This window comes from Theropithecus gelada, chromosome 1 (assembly GCF_003255815.1).
Source record: "Theropithecus gelada isolate Dixy chromosome 1, Tgel_1.0, whole genome shotgun sequence".
NCBI lineage: Eukaryota > Metazoa > Chordata > Mammalia > Primates > Cercopithecidae > Theropithecus > Theropithecus gelada.
In genome coordinates, this window is record NC_037668.1 from 41,170,393 (window position 1) to 41,185,904 (window position 15,512).

Below are 15,512 nucleotides of genomic sequence, written 5' to 3' on the forward strand. Positions count from 1 at the left end.
TGGGGCAGGTAGATCATTTGAGCTCACAAGCTGAAGACCAGCCTGGGCAACATAGTGAAACCCTGTCTCTACAAAAATATACAAAAATTAGCCGGGTGTGGTGGCACACACACACTCTGGAGTGGTCCCAGCTACTCCAGAGGCTGAGGCAAGAAAATCGCTTGAGCCCAGGAGGTCGAGGCTGGAGTGAGCTGAGATTGCGCCACTGCACTCCAGCCTGGGTGATGGGAGTGAAACCCTGTCTCAAAAAAAAAAAAAAAAAAAAAACTTTTGTTATATTGGGCTTATATAATTCAAATTAATAATGTTACTTATCTATATCCTTAGTGGATTTACTTAAATACATTGAGGAAACCACTTTCTGATTAGCAGAGAGAATTTGTACATATGGGTTCCTTTAGAACAGAGGGTCTCAAAATATGGTCTAGGGACCCCCTGGGGAACCCCAGATCCATAACGTAAAACCTATTTGTATATATTCATATACTTATATATGAATTTATAGATTTATAAATTTAAATTTATATTTATAGATTTAAATTTATAGATTTAAAAATTTATAACAATTTTTATAATAGTATTCTCTAAGGAGTATACAGTGGAGTTTTCCAGAAGCTACACAATGTGTGATATTGTAATAGATTGACTGTAGAAGCAGATAGGAGAATACAGCTGTTTTCCAGTTAGCAAGACTGAAGAGATTTATAAAAATGTGCAGGTGCCACTCTCCTCACTTTCTGTGACTCTGCATCCTGCCACCAGTCAACAAATGTACCTGGTTAATTTTTTTGACAAGCTGCTTTATTTGAAAATACGGTGATTGATAATCCATCATCTTGCTGATAAATGATGGGCTAATTCGGACTAAACCATAGGAACCGCTGTAATGCAATGCTTCCCTTTGGCTTCCTGCCAACAGCTGTCAGCCCTCCTGGTTTGCTCCTGACTTTTACTGGGATTCTGGAAGTAACAATTGGAAAGATTTTATCACATACCAGAAAGACCTCTTACAATAATTTACCTAATTTAGTCCTTCACCTTAACCTACCATCCCAATAAATTTTAATTTCGGCAGGATAGTAAGTGTAGAGTAGATTACTTCAAAGTGCAGGATCTTGTCCAAAGGCTGCTTGGTTGTGTTTGCACTGCCCTGACTCTTGCAGGTACTCGAGAAGGTGTATCTGTTTCAGAATTCCCTTGCCAAAACCTCAACTTTCTCCTGTAGCAAAGTTGGTGGAGTAGGATAAACCCACAATATTTGGATAAGCTCCTTTGAACTCCTTGTAGAAAGCAGTTTTTATGAGGCAGTTGTTCTGTGTTAACACCAGAGACAACTCGTAACAGATTTCCCCAAACATACTTCAAACATCGATAATGGCAGGGGTGACCCAAACTGTATCATAAAATCCCAGGGACTGCAGGAGACTTCAAAGGCGAGACAGAGCAAAACCTCACCTCTCGTTATGAAGAGTATGGGTCGCAGGAATCCTGGCTACAATCCATGGTAATCTCGCGGAGTAATGCCAGGATGGACAGAGGCCAGGGCTCATCGGTTCCCTGGACTTTACGGATTGACCCCAGCAGCACAGTTAGAGTGGTAATAACTGGCACCTGCCCACCTCCTGAGGCGTTAGAGGCCAAATTACCATATGTGAAGTGCTTTTCTATCCTTTAGTGAGACGATGCAAATCTTCAAGTGTGTTTCTATTTTTGTTTGAACTATTGAGGGCCCACTTTATTCAGTTAAGCCAATTCTGACCTTGTGATATTCAGATCCATCACTTAGTGCGTTTAGGCAAATTGACAGTAGAAATGTATTAATTCAGTCTTGAACTCCTGCTATATTTCAGACATTTAATAGATATTAAGTACTAGGAATATTTAAATAATTGAGGACAAACTGCTCTGAATAATCACCAAGATGTTCGATTTGTGTGTTAATATTCTTAAGTCACTCTTACACGGTCATTAAAGCAAGTTTCCCTATAGTTTTCTTGAAGAACTCATTTTTTAGTGATTTGACTTACTGTTTATTCTTGAAAACAACAAAATTGCATTTGTGTATATGGTGTGTGTTGGGGGGGGTAATTACAGGCACTTTTTCCCTCATTACCGGGTCCATCACAGCTCCTTGAAAACAATTGTTATAGTTTTACTAATTGTTTATAAAATTAGCTAATGATCCTTTGATTTTTTAGTTTTTTTATACCTTAGATGTATTTAACAAATATTTAGTATCTTCTGTGCAATTAATAAGAACAGTGTTGGCCAGGCGTGGTGGCTCACGCCTGTAATCCCAGGACTTTGGGAGGCTGAGGTGGGCAGATCACCTGAGGCCAGAGTTCAAGACTAGCCTGGCCAACATGATGAAACCCTGTCTCTACTAAAAATACAGAAATTAACTGGGCATGGTGGCACATACCCCTAGTCCCAGCTACTCAGGAGGCTGAGACATGAGAATCGCTTGAACCTAGGAGGCAGAGATTGCAGTGAGCTGAAATTGTGCCACTGCACTCCAGCCTGGGTAACAGAGTAAGACTCTGTCTCAAAAAAAAGAACAACAGTGTTTAAAAACCTATTATTTTTACCTGAATTATTTTGCTATGACAAATTTATCTTTCAAATTAGATTTTATCAAAGTAGATATGTATTCACTTTTTTAAGTTGAAGTCTTTCTAAATGTCTAAAACCAAAAAACAGGCCAGGCACGGTGGCTCAGGCCTGTAATCCCAGCACTTTGGGAGGCCGAGACGGGCGGATCACGAGGTCAGGAGATGGAGACCATCCTGGCTAACACAGTGAAACCCCATCTCTACTAAAAAATACAAAAAACTAGCCAGGCGAGGTATCGGGCGCCTGTAGTCCCAGCTACTCGGGAGGCTGAGGCAGGAGAATGGCATAAACCCAGGAGGCGGAGCTTGCAGTGAGCTGAGATCCGGCCACTGCACTCCAGCCTGGGCGACAGAGCCAGACTCCGTCTCAAAATAAATAAGTAAATAAATAAATAAAACCAAAAAACAGTAATCTCCTGCCTTTCCCTGATTCCTGCTCCCTCAGAGGCAACCACTTTCAACACTCTGGGCTGCTTCTTCAGTGTGGAGGTATTTACCTTTATATTTCATAAATAAGTCAACTAACTGCTATTTCTTGACATCATTTGATTTCATGTTGTTATATATACACATTCCCTTTCCCCGTTTTTCAGTATGGTTATATGATCCTTTTTGAATAACTTAGTATTCCATTTTTACATTATTATGACTGTGTAAATAGTATTCCCAGTGAAGCTCCCCACCCAGGTCACTTTGATGATGTTTCCTTCTTAAATGTTGTGCTTTGTTTTTTTCTCCCTGGAGTTAGTAACTGCTCTTTCAGTAATATTGTCTGCTTCATTTTCTCTTTGCACATTCCTAATTTATTCTCAAATGCTTATTTAGTTTCCACATTTTTTTTTAACCCTGGGCTTAGTAACTCGTTTTTCTGTAAAAAAAAAATCTGCCTTCCTATTGCCAATTTATGCACAAACACGTTTCTGTATGTGTACAAATGCATTGAGTAATTTATTGTTTTCTAATTAAATTCTCCCTCTCGATGTCCTCTGCTCCCATCTGACTGGTTGTTGTCTAGCTATTTTTGTCTCTAAGCTATTTTTCTATAGTAGTACTATAGCAGTACTATTCTGAGTTTCTTTCTTCCATTTATTTGTTTTGGTCTTTTTCTTTCATGAGTAGAGACAGTCCCCAGATGTCTGGTGATTCTTGACTATCTGTTCTACTCCTCTTTAAAGATGAGGCACTAAAAAGCCAATTGGGAGCTCTTGGTTTGAGGCTGAGGGGGCCTTACTGTGGAATGGTCAAGTGGGGACCTGCTGACTCTGGGCTCCTGTTGAGAGGAGCAAAACTGAATGGGGATGAGAGAGGGGACCTGCAGCTCTAACTGCTTCCCATGCAGCCTTTTAACCAATCTTCCTGTTTGCACCTCACTCCAGGCCTACCTGTTTCTCCTTTATGCCCCAGGCCTTCAGAGCTACTTGCTGCCTCCATCTTTCTGAAATGCAGCGGACACCACCATCCTAATTAGCTTTCTGCTTTGTGGCTTCCACTCCCTCAGGCTTACATTTCAGCACCATGTGTCCATCTGCTTTTCAGCTTCTAAAATATTGTTGACACCTTCTCTTTATCCTTTTGGATTCGTGCCATTTGTATCCCTTTGCTTTCCCTTTAGAGGGGTCTCTGGACTAGGTCTGTCATGTTTAATCAGAAGTCCTATAATTTAGACTTTTCACTAATTTGTGTTTCCTTTCTTGGTGTTCTTTCCCCTTTATCTCCAACTAGTGGCTCTGAATTAGTGTGGTTTTACGAAACCCATATCCATTCAGCCATGGTTCTATGTATTATCTCATTTACTCTATGTATTATCTTATTTGCACAGCATCTGCTCACGCAGTCTGTGGCTCTTCTTTCCCTGAAAGATTGAGAATACATCTGGTGAGAAGCCGTTGCCAGTCACAGCCCCTGCTTTGAGTCTGGTATTGGTCTTTAATCTCTCATTCTGTGTGTTGTAAAGGAACAGGTTGTGGAAGGCTCTTGTCAGATCCCAGGAACATGAAAGAAATAGTACACCCTACGGTAGTAACATGGTCCTGTCACCACCCCTCATTGAACCATAAAAGCTATTCAGAGGGGCCAGCAGCTGGGGAGCGACTGTACTTAGATCCTGGGTGCTGATGGGTGTTTTGTAGTTTCCAAGGGAAGTTGCTGAAAGTTTTCTTATCTTGACACTCCAAGGGCAAGAGGTCTTTCTTCAAAGAGAAGCGCTTGTTTCAGAAAAAGATGTGGAAAGGACATAAAATCACAGGTTCTTCCCCAGTTCTGAAAAAGAAATAGGAAGGGGCAACGTGGCAGTCAGCGTGAAAAGAAACCACGCATTTGCAGGAAGCAAGAAGGGGCTCTGCGGCACTATTTGCTTCCCGCATCTGCAGCGCGAGGGTAAACAGGCCTGCTGGGGAGTCGGCTGGCCCTGGGTTTGAGTCATTGGGCCGCTGCTTGGCTGTGACCTGGAGCAAGTTTTTCCCCTCTTAATCTCTCTGAGATGAGATTCCTTTGAGTCACATGCCTACCTCGGTGGGTGGTTACATGGATTAAATTATATCATGTATATAAAGCACTCAGCCTGGCATGTGGCATGCAGGTAGGGTTCAAGAAATGGTGTTGGTGTGAATATTCTCCCCTGACTTTGGAATGTTGTGTGAAGGTGAAACAGGGATTGTGTCTTAAATTCAACCCTGTCCCCGAATTCTTGCTGACCACCTGCTAGATTGCGAGGACTAGGAGTTCATGTGCTTGGCTGGGCTTTTGTCCTTCCCATTCTCTTTCTTCACACAAAATGAACAGTTAAACTCAGTGCTCCAAACCTGGTTGAGTTGCTGGGTGGAGGGACTCTCCTGGGCTCTGAGCCTTTATGTGTGGGAACCACACTGGAAAAGGTGTGCAGAGGCCATGAACTTGCTCTGAACCCACTTGTGAAGAACAGGTGACCCCAAACTATTGTTAGTGTCTGCTGTAAATGATATGCCTCTGGGTTCGAGCAGAGTTCAGCCAAAAGCCCCACATGACATGGAAATCTGTCCTGGAGCCAGGTTTGTCGGGTAAAAGTTATGTAGCGAATGTCTCCAAACATTGGCATCTGTTGTCTGCCGAGACTAAGACAACCGAGAATGATGGAGTGCTTGAGGAAATTAGGATGGGGCATGCGACCCTGTAACAGCTGATAAACTGTTTCAGGCCACCGTGGCTCATCCAGCTCTTTTGATAAACAGCTTTAAAAGCATTACGTGGTTTGGAAAGCATTCTTCAAAAATGGTTATATTTTCCAGACGCATGACAGTTCCCTGTTCAGTATTATTCAAGGGGTTTAAATTGTCGAATCAGATTCCTTTTCAGTGGGGCTCTTGGAGCTGTCGAGGGCTGATCCGTCCGTCTCTCTGGCTCCCGCCAGGACAATCTCAAAACAGTATTATTATGTAGGTCGGGGTCCCCTAGGTCTGTTAAAAAAAAAAAAAAAGTTCAGGGCTAAGTGTTTAAGAGGAAAAACAATTTCTTTCGTTTCTAGCTAAGTGTGATGGGCCCTTTCAAACACTGCTTTCATCATGCACCTCTTATTTCACGATTTCTGCATAATGAAAATACAAGATCAATAACTGTGGATTATCATAATGCCTTGAGCTTTTGAAAATCAACATTCTCTAGATTATAAATGTTCCCTTTGTAACTCATTTCAAACTGCATCCTCCCATTTGTCCTAATTCCCAAAATTTAACTGTTGCCTTTTGAGCCTCCTAGGAAATTCTGGGTATCCTTTAGGCAAGGAGGTAGCTCTTGGGGGAATAGCATTCAGGCCAGGCAATTCATTTGTGACTTGGGCTCTCCTTAGAACATATGATAAGTACAACACACTGTAATGACAGAGTTTTAAAAAACTCTATTAAAGCCTAATATACTAAAGCAGATTTTCTTTTTTTAAAGTTTTAGAGAGATTCGTGGGATTTTATTCTTTTTCCCAAAAGGCAGTGGTGGAGCTGACAGAGTAGCATGGAGCCTCGTCCTGATGTATTGTGCGGAAGTGGCAGCAGTTCACATTCATTCACTCTGTCAGCAAAGATCAGTTCCTTCTGACTCAACTCTCTGTGATCAAAATAAGCTATTGGATGTTCCCTTTGGGTACTGGAAGCAGCTTGGCCCCTTGGCAAGAGAAACAGGATTGCAAATCAAGAGAGCAGAGCCCTGACTCCAGCCCTGACGCTACTGTGCTTCGTGACCTTGTGCAGACAGCTTTATATCCCCACCTCTGGTCATTCTCCCCCGTACAAAGGGGGAGAGGGTCATCCTTGCCCTGGCCATGTCTGCATGGTTGAGGTGAATAACTAGTTGTGTAACTTCCTGGAGGAGTGACACAGAGGAAGCTCCCTTCCTAGGGCTAGCTTTGCCATCAGGGAGGAAGCTGGATATTAGAGTGAAGAAAAAGCCCATGCAGAATATATGGCAGCCTGATAATGTATTCTAAAAGTAAAAAAGCACTAGGTTAGTCTGCAGCTGTAGTGTACCTAAAGTATTCTTCAGCAGGTTGTGGCCCTAGTCTAATCCCCAGCTGGACTTAGCACCATTTAAGTTAGTTACATCTCATCCCCCCAAGGGATTGAGTCTGTAGCCAATTTGGCCTTGTCACCACTTCAGCCCTCCCTCTGATTTCACCTCTGGGAAAACTACAAAGTGGCCCCAGACATACATAGCAGGCTTGATCACTTGGGTGGAGTGTGTCAGGACAGCATACATCAAATAAAATGTCCAGGGAACCTGTTGTAAATCAACCACTTCCCGCATGCTCAGTCATCGTGGAGGCACTTGAATGTTCAGTTTCTTTTAGCTGATGGCCAAGAAATCAATGTTTAAAAAAAACCCAAAAACCTTGACAGAGGCATTTTGTACAAGAATGGTGTGTGGGTGTGAAAAAGTAAATTCCAAAACATATTTCCTTTTAGTTCCCAAACCCATATTAGATGAGTACTTCTTAGCCTTGGCCACAGTGCTAGAGTAAATAGCAGTGTCACGTAGCTCGTGGAACAGGCAAACCACAGAATGTACAGAAGAGAAGCGTGCACACCAGTGAGTCTGCTATGACAGCTCTCTTTGTCCTGGTTTCTACATCTCATTTGTAAGCAACTTGTGTTTCTGCATTTTCAGAGTTTGGCCAATTTATCTACTTAGAATTGCATGTTCCCGGAATATTGTCATAAAAGTGATCCTGAGATAGAAAAAGTCCACAGGAAGCAGGGGCATTGAGTTTATAAGTTCTCAAAGTCTGTCTTGGCCCATAATAAAGTCTCATTCTCAGGGGTAAGTCCAGCTTTCCAAATTTTATTGTATCAGAGACTCTTGATGCATCTGGGCTCATGATGGGCCAAAGTAGGCCTTCAGGAGTCCTCGTGTTACACACTCAATGCCTGATGGAGACTGGATTCGTTTATGTGTATTAATGTAACCTGCGTGATCATGTGAGGGCAAGTGCTTTGTAGATTGTCCCGGGAGATGTGAGATATTAGGACTAAAGGCTTAATTAAACCCTGAACATGTTTATGAATAACTGGAGACAGATTGACTGGATTACACATTTTTCTTGAAAATTTCCTAAATTAGCCTACCTCTTTCTTGCCTCTTATTTCCCAGCTTAAGTGGTTCTCTATAACACTATATTTTAAACAAACCAGAACAAATAGTATACAAAAGCATAGACAAGAGGGATATCACAAGAGATGGTTTTCTGTGATCCATGGCACCTCCCCCTACCCCGCCCCCACCACCGAAAGGGGCTTTAAATTAAGATTTGGAATGGCAAATTCACTTACCAGCTCCAAACATGGTAGACAAGGAAACCTGGTGAGGAAAATGCAAGAAAATATTCGCGGTTTCTATTCAGAAATGCATGGCTTACTTTGAATGAGGAAGCGTGACTTTTCATCTTCAGGTAGAACCAGGGTCTGATTTGAAATAGACCACTGGCCTCACCAGACCCCATCAAAGAAGTCTGCTTCCACCCCGAGGTAGAAAGTGCCAGTGGGCATGTAGTTGCTAGTATGGGATTTCTGTTTTGATTTTTAACAAGCTTGGGCCCAACTCTTAGTATTGTATCAAGATGGGTGAAGACAAAACTGGCCAGGAAAACACGTATCAAGTCAGCAATGGCTTACCCCTCAGAGGCCATTTTTCCCGCGTGCTCCTCTGATACCTTCGGTTTGTTTTTGGTTTTGGATTCTTTATGTTCCTCCTACTCTTTCTTTCTCTGTTTTTCTTGGGCCTTCCTTAGAAGAGCTCTGGTAATCATTTCAGACTTCCAAAATTCAACCCAGTAGCCTCATGTTACAGGTGGACCCACTGATATACAACAGCTCGATGTGACAAACCGTAGACTCAGTTAATCACTTGGAGAGCCTGGATTCACCTCCAGGATGACCTGCCTTTCCAGCCCTCCAGTGGCGTCCTCTGTAATGAGCTGTAAATGTGCCACTCTAGAACATTCCAGGAAAGCCCTCCTCTTGGGCTAACCTCTAAAACTAAATGAAGTCCTGCTCATGTGGGCTGCTTGTTTAACACTTTGGAAGCTAATCAGAGTATTAATGAGAGCACATGGATAGATTCGGCAGGTCTAATGCTTGGGACTGTCTCCTGTGATTCCATAAGACTAAATCCCCTATAAACACTTCCCTCCCATGCACACACACATTCATATACAGTAGTCACGTGTCCCTCCTTTATAGCCAAAGACCAAAAAATAAGTTTCTTTTTTTTTTCTGTATTAAAAATGAGACCGGCTAGTAGCCAGGGTTGGCATTCCCATCTCCTGTGGAACCTGGGAGGACTAGCAGACAGCTATAGAAATCTGTCTCCTTTTAGTGTGGTTGTATTAAGGGCAAACTTGCCTCCCATCGCACCCCAGAAAATCCAGGAGTTCCAGTGGGGGTGCACTGTAGGAGGACTCAGCAGCTGTTTTATGGAAGGTTCGTCAGGGATCAGCCTGAAGATTTTGCTTTTGTGAGAACAAAGTGAAATGTGACATTCAGGAGCAACTCGGGGCCTATATATAGGGGCCCAGGGCCTGCTGGGATGGGGTTTTACACTTGGGCTGTCCTTTTGCCCTTCCCCTGAACTCCTTTCACTTCAGTCATGAGCAAACAGTCAGTGCCTGAACTAACAACCCTGCAGTCCTCCGAAGCACGGCTGGCTTACAGTACCGAACAAAGGGAGGGAGTGCCGCGTGGGCCGGCGCAGGCCGAGGAATGCGGCTTCAGGGTTCTGCTCCATAAATTTAACCAGCACGACGAAAAGGAGATAATATGAGCCTTCGTGATGATCTGAAAGGGGGAGGTTCTGTGTCCCATTGATTGCGGTCTGGCCCAGTGCCAGGCCCAAGCCTGACCGACAGTTGAACCATATCGTTAAGGCGTGTAATACAGCTCGAGTCTTGTACTGCCGCCAATGAGTGCATATCCACAGGGCAAAAGTTTATAAAGAGTCGAGGCTGTCCTGTTTAACCCTCTCACACTGCATGTAATAGACCCAGCTGCCATTCAGAACTTGCCCATCTGAGGTCATAAAGGAAAGCCTGCACGTCTCTTTTCTTCAAACAGCTTTTCAGGACTGGGGACAGGAAGAAACGCTGTCTAGAGAAGGTCAAGGCACGGTGATGTTTCTCTCTGGAGAAGCAACGCAGTCTGCCTCCCTCCCCCCGGCCCGAAACGGGACACCCTAGTGCTTTCTTCAGAGTAGCTCTCTGTTTGCAGTATAATGTTGCTGGAGGAAACAGGGCTGACACCACAGGAAACCTGCCCGTCTCCAAGGAGGCCGCATCGGTGGCAGAGGTGGGTCAGATGCCGGCCGTGGAGCGCTCTTGTCAAGCTGGGGATGATACCGTTTTCCTTCCCCACCACCTCGAAAGCTGTTAATAGCCTTGCTTTCTGGCCTTCCATAGCTAAGCCCAGGTGCTCAAACAGAGTAGATGGAAGGCCGCCCCACGGAGTGGCCTGTGAGCTCAGAGTTCTCACTGTCCAAGGCCGGTGGCCCCATGGATACTCTGTGCCTTCAATAGGGAGGGCATGTGGAAATAGGCACGCTGTCACAGCAAGGCCTGGAGTGGCCTGGGTTCTTACAGTGGGCACTGCATTGAGGAAATGGGCAGGCAGACAAGGATTTAGCGTAAGTGTAGTCAGAAAGAAAGGGCTGCCTGTGTTCAAAGGACAAGAGGAAGAAAGTGGGTGAAGGGGTAGTTTAGTCCTGTCCATCAGCCAGTCACGTTCTTTGGCCAAACTTGGGACCTGCATCTGCTTTGTCCATGGTGTGCAGGAAGACATCTGTGTCTGTCACCTCCATATTGCTGCTTGTCTGCAATGGACAATGCCTCTTAGGTGGACACCTGCTTGGGATGACAGTGCTGCAGAAATTGATCCAAAACATTGACTAGCTTGCACGGTGTCACTGTCATTAGTATTCAGTCCTCACAACCACCCTCTGAGGTGGGTGCTGTACTTTCCTCATTGTACAGATGGGAAAGTTGAGGTACACAGGGGATACGTAACTTGTCTGAGATCTCAAAGGTAGTGAGGAAGGGAACCAGAATGTGGACCCTGGCCAACTGAACACAGAGTACATGCTCCTAATGTCTCTGCTGCCTCTGGGCCATCTCTCGTTCCCTGATGTCAAAAGACCTATGATTTCAATCCAAAGCATCTGACCAAGTGTTGGGTCTACTTCCTTTTGATTCTTGGACATGAAGGGTAGGAGTTGAACATCTGTCTATAGCCAAGAAGATTTGTACAAAGACCCTGGTTCACTTGGAGGGGAGGTACTATAAAATTTGGCTCCCACAATGTGAACGAAGGGTATGTATCAAATTCCCTCAGCCCACTGGCTTAACACAGAGACAGTGTGAGGGATATACTGTAGCTGGAAAGTTTGGAAGGGCTCATGTTCAAGGGCTTCCTTGGGCCAAACAGCCGTGGGCCTGAGCATGAAGAGACCCTGGCCTTTCAGTGCCAGTGCCTGGAGAAGCAGGTCACTAAGCTTTGTGCCCAGGAGCTGTGCTGTGCCGGGTCCACCCCTGTCTACCCCATTCCATTCCCTAAGTGATGAACTACTGCAGCCTTCCAAGTTCACAGTGTGCCAGTTTGTTGCAAAATAGCAGTGACACTTCTCTGCTCCATCCCATCTTTGCTCTACCATGCAGCCAAGACCATCTTCACCAGGAGGAACCTGGGAACTCCAGCTGGTACACAGTACAGGAAGCCTCCGCAGTAGATTGTCCCAGGGGCATGTGTGCAGTTTGTCATAGCCGTCTGCTTTTGGAGGCCTGGGAGAACTTCTGTTTATTTGGGTGCCACGGATCCTGGACAAAAGCTTTCTAGAGGTAGGAGAAGAGACTGAAGGGCTGGCCAACCCAGAGGTGGTTGGATTGTGTTACGCTTCCATGGTCGAAGTGCTTTAAAAGCCTAGAAATTGGCTCTGGTAGTGAGTCCCAGGATGGAGCTAACTTACGATCTGGATTCCATTACATGATTGTTAATCCTGAAGTTTAGCCAACATTGGTACTGGCTGACTTTAAATGGAGTACCTGTTTGAGGGTTTTCCTCATCACGTATTTAAGGTTAAATTATATTTAAAAATTCTGCTGCTCTTTTGAAATTTTCTGGTTCTGTTTAGCAGTACCTGAAAATGCCATGAGGCAGCCAGATGATTGACTAACTGGGATTTATGGAAATTCTTATCTGCAAAAATCTCAAGACAAAGAGGGCACTAACTAGAAGGTTCCCAGTGCTTTACGTAACATGCAGAAGGAAGTCTGGTCTCAGCTTCTTGGATCTGAGCAATCCTTTGGAAAGGGAGCGATGAAGAGCAGTAACTGAAGACTCATTTCCTGCCTTCTGTGTGACTCACTCTCCTTTGTCAACTTCAAGTTTGCCCCAGGCCTGCTTGCTTCTCTCCACCCCAAGGAACTTGGTCTTTGGAAGACACAGGCGCCTGTCCTCTCTGTCTACCTTTTGCCCCCAGGTCCAGAGGGAGAAATAAACCCTCAGTTGGAGGAAAGTCTAGAGCACAGGCTTTGTGTTGCTGGGAGAAGCATGGCAGGAAGTGGTGCTGTTGCCTCTGCGCTGGCTGACTCCTGGCTGCACCTGCTTTTCCCAGAGGCACGGTGAAGCCCAGGCAGGGGCCCAGGGCCTGCTGCTGACTCCTGCTTGCAAGTCCACATCCCAGTACCTAACGGGGCCGAGTAGAAAAGGCACATAGTGGAGTGTGAGCCATGGCTGTCACCAGATGGGTCTTTCCCCACCATGCCCAACCCCTCCCCCGACCTGAAAGGATCTAGCCTCTTTCCCCACTGGCTGCCAACAAGTTCTAACACATTTTATATACATTGATTTCCAGGCTTGTAGAGGCAAGCCCCACAGTCCAGGAGTTCAAATGGATTCAGTCTTGTTGGTTCTTGTTTCCTAGAAGGACAAGTGCTCTGAAGGTTTGGTGTCAACTCTGACCCAAGGGGTATATCTGATTTTTATGAAGGCACAGAAATGCACCTGAGGTGACCCCAGGTCCTTCTCTTTTATTTTTTGATTTCCCACCACCTGGATCATTAATTCTGCTTTCAAGGGGGATGGGGAAAGGAGAACATTTCAAAGCAAAGTTGATTTGGTCTCTGAACAAGCCTGTCTTCTAGGCTGTAGTTCACCCTGATGAGAATCAGAAAGGACAGTCTGTAAACCCCTTCACTTTAGTGGCTCTGCAGCTGGGGAGCCTCAAAACCAGTTCCAGATGTTCTCTCTCCCTGTATTGGCCGGAAGGGAATTTTGGGCAAGCAAGAAGGCAGAGGGCTTTTGCTTTTGCCCATTCATTGAGTGCCCCTATCTGCAAACTGTGTCTTGCTTCATGGCACTTTAGAGAGAGTGCTGAGCGCCTGGGTCCCTTTGGGACCAGCCAGCACTTCCTGCTCTGCAGTTAGAGCATGCTGCTCCAAGCCGGCTGGTTACTACAAGCAAGAGAAGCCCGCCCTCCTGCTGGTCAGGGTCAGAAAGCAAGACCGTGCTGGAGAAGTAAGTCAGGCAGGCTAGGAAGGAGACCTGCAGATGACCCTTGGGTTAACAAAGCAACATTCACAGCCCTGTTCACCACCAGCTAGGATAGTACAGGGCTTTGCCTCCCAATCTTGGGAGAAGAGGCATAGATGGTAATGGTCAGCTCATGGCCCTTTACTCTTGAGAAACTCCACCCAGCCTGCCCTTATCCAGAAGAAAGCCATTCCTGGCTGAGCCTGGTCATTCTGATGCCTTCTTTCCTAGTCTGCACCCAGCCTGTGCTGTATGCGGTATATGATGATAGAAATTTGCACTCTTCATGCTTTGATTTTAAATGCATCTTCGACATTTTGGCGTTTGTGCCTGAATGCTCTCTGAATCATCTTTTTTAAAAATTTTGATTGTGTGAGTTAAAAAATGTACAAATGTAAACTTCTGAAAATACAATATATGAGCTCTTGGAGTGTATGGAGACTGCTCCAGAGACCTTGCATGAATTATCTCTTTAATCCTTACAAAAAGAATGTGATGAGCACCATTATTCCCACTTCAAAGAAAATAAAAAGGACTTACTCTTCCTGGGCATTGACAAGCACTAAGAGATTCATAATGATAACCCCACCAGATATCTCTATGGGTACATATGTGTATGTACACTAATATATGATTTGACATGATGAATGGGAGTACATATGTTGATGTCCAACATCAACATATGATGGATGCTCTAGAACATCTTTCCATTCCAAAAATCGTTTTTAACATTTACATAATATTATAATACAAATATTCCAAAAGGTACTTAACTAGTCCCCTATTGATGGATGTTTTTAATTTTTTACTATTATAAGCATCCTCTACATATATCCCATATTACTTGTGTAATTCGCTCCTTAGGCTAAAGTCCTAAAAATATGATTGCTAGATTTAAGGGTGTGTATATTTTCTGCTTTGAAACACATTGCAAATTGCCTTCTAGGGAGTTGAAACGATTTGTCCTCCCACCCACAGTGTGTGAGAGGACTGACTCCTCCAGCCGTGTACCAGCTCTGGCTATTCATTCATTCAGAATTCAGTCAAGAATTTTATGAAGTGGCTGCAGTGTGCCAGATACTGTACTCAGAACCAGGCATTGTTACTCTTTTAAGTCTTTGCCAATCTGAAAGAGTGAGTATCTGTGTTACTACTTGCATTTCTTTGAGAATTAGAAGCGTTGAAACATCTTTTCATATTTCAGTTGGCCATTTGGATTTTGCTGCTTTTGTGAATTACATTGCGTATTCTTTGCTTCAATCCTTTTTAAACCCATTAAGGTCAGAGTTTGTCTTTTTAGTGTGTGTTTTTTAAAAATTCTTATCCAGTGTTGGTCTAACCCTTCCAACAGTTGTCATTTAGCCAGTTTGTCATCCATGTAAGTACATATCTTTCTTCCAGATATTGACAGAGTTTATATCAGTCTCTTGGTGAATTCCATTCCTGTAAGTTAGAATCTGCATAATGACTTTATAATTAAAGACCATCACTGTGCCTGCAGTTCTTTAGGAATTGCTTTAGCATTAAGAATGAGGCTTCAGCTGGGCGCGGTGGCTCACACCTGTAATCCTAGCACTTTGGAAGGCCAAGGCGAGTGGATCACGAGGTCAGGAGTTCAAGACCAGCCTGACCAACATGGTGAAACCCCATCTCTATTAAAAATGCAAAAATTAGCTGGACGTAGTGGTGCACATCTGTAATCCCAGCTACTCAGGAGGCTGAGGCAAGAGAATCACTTGAACCTGGGATGCAGAGGTTGCAGTGAGCCAAGATCACGCCAGTGCACTCCAGCCTGGGTGATAGAGCGAGACTCCGTCTCAAAAAAGAAAAAAAAATGAGGCTTCAGCCAGATGTTTTTGGATTATAT

At 44.4% G+C, this 15,512-nt stretch overlaps 1 protein-coding gene across 2 annotated transcripts in view; it reads left to right on the forward strand.

Annotated features, from left to right (window-relative positions):
- VPS13D (vacuolar protein sorting 13 homolog D) overlaps positions 1-15,512 on the forward strand; it is a 285,687-nt gene that overhangs the window by 241,875 nt on the left and 28,300 nt on the right. The window lies entirely within an intron of this gene.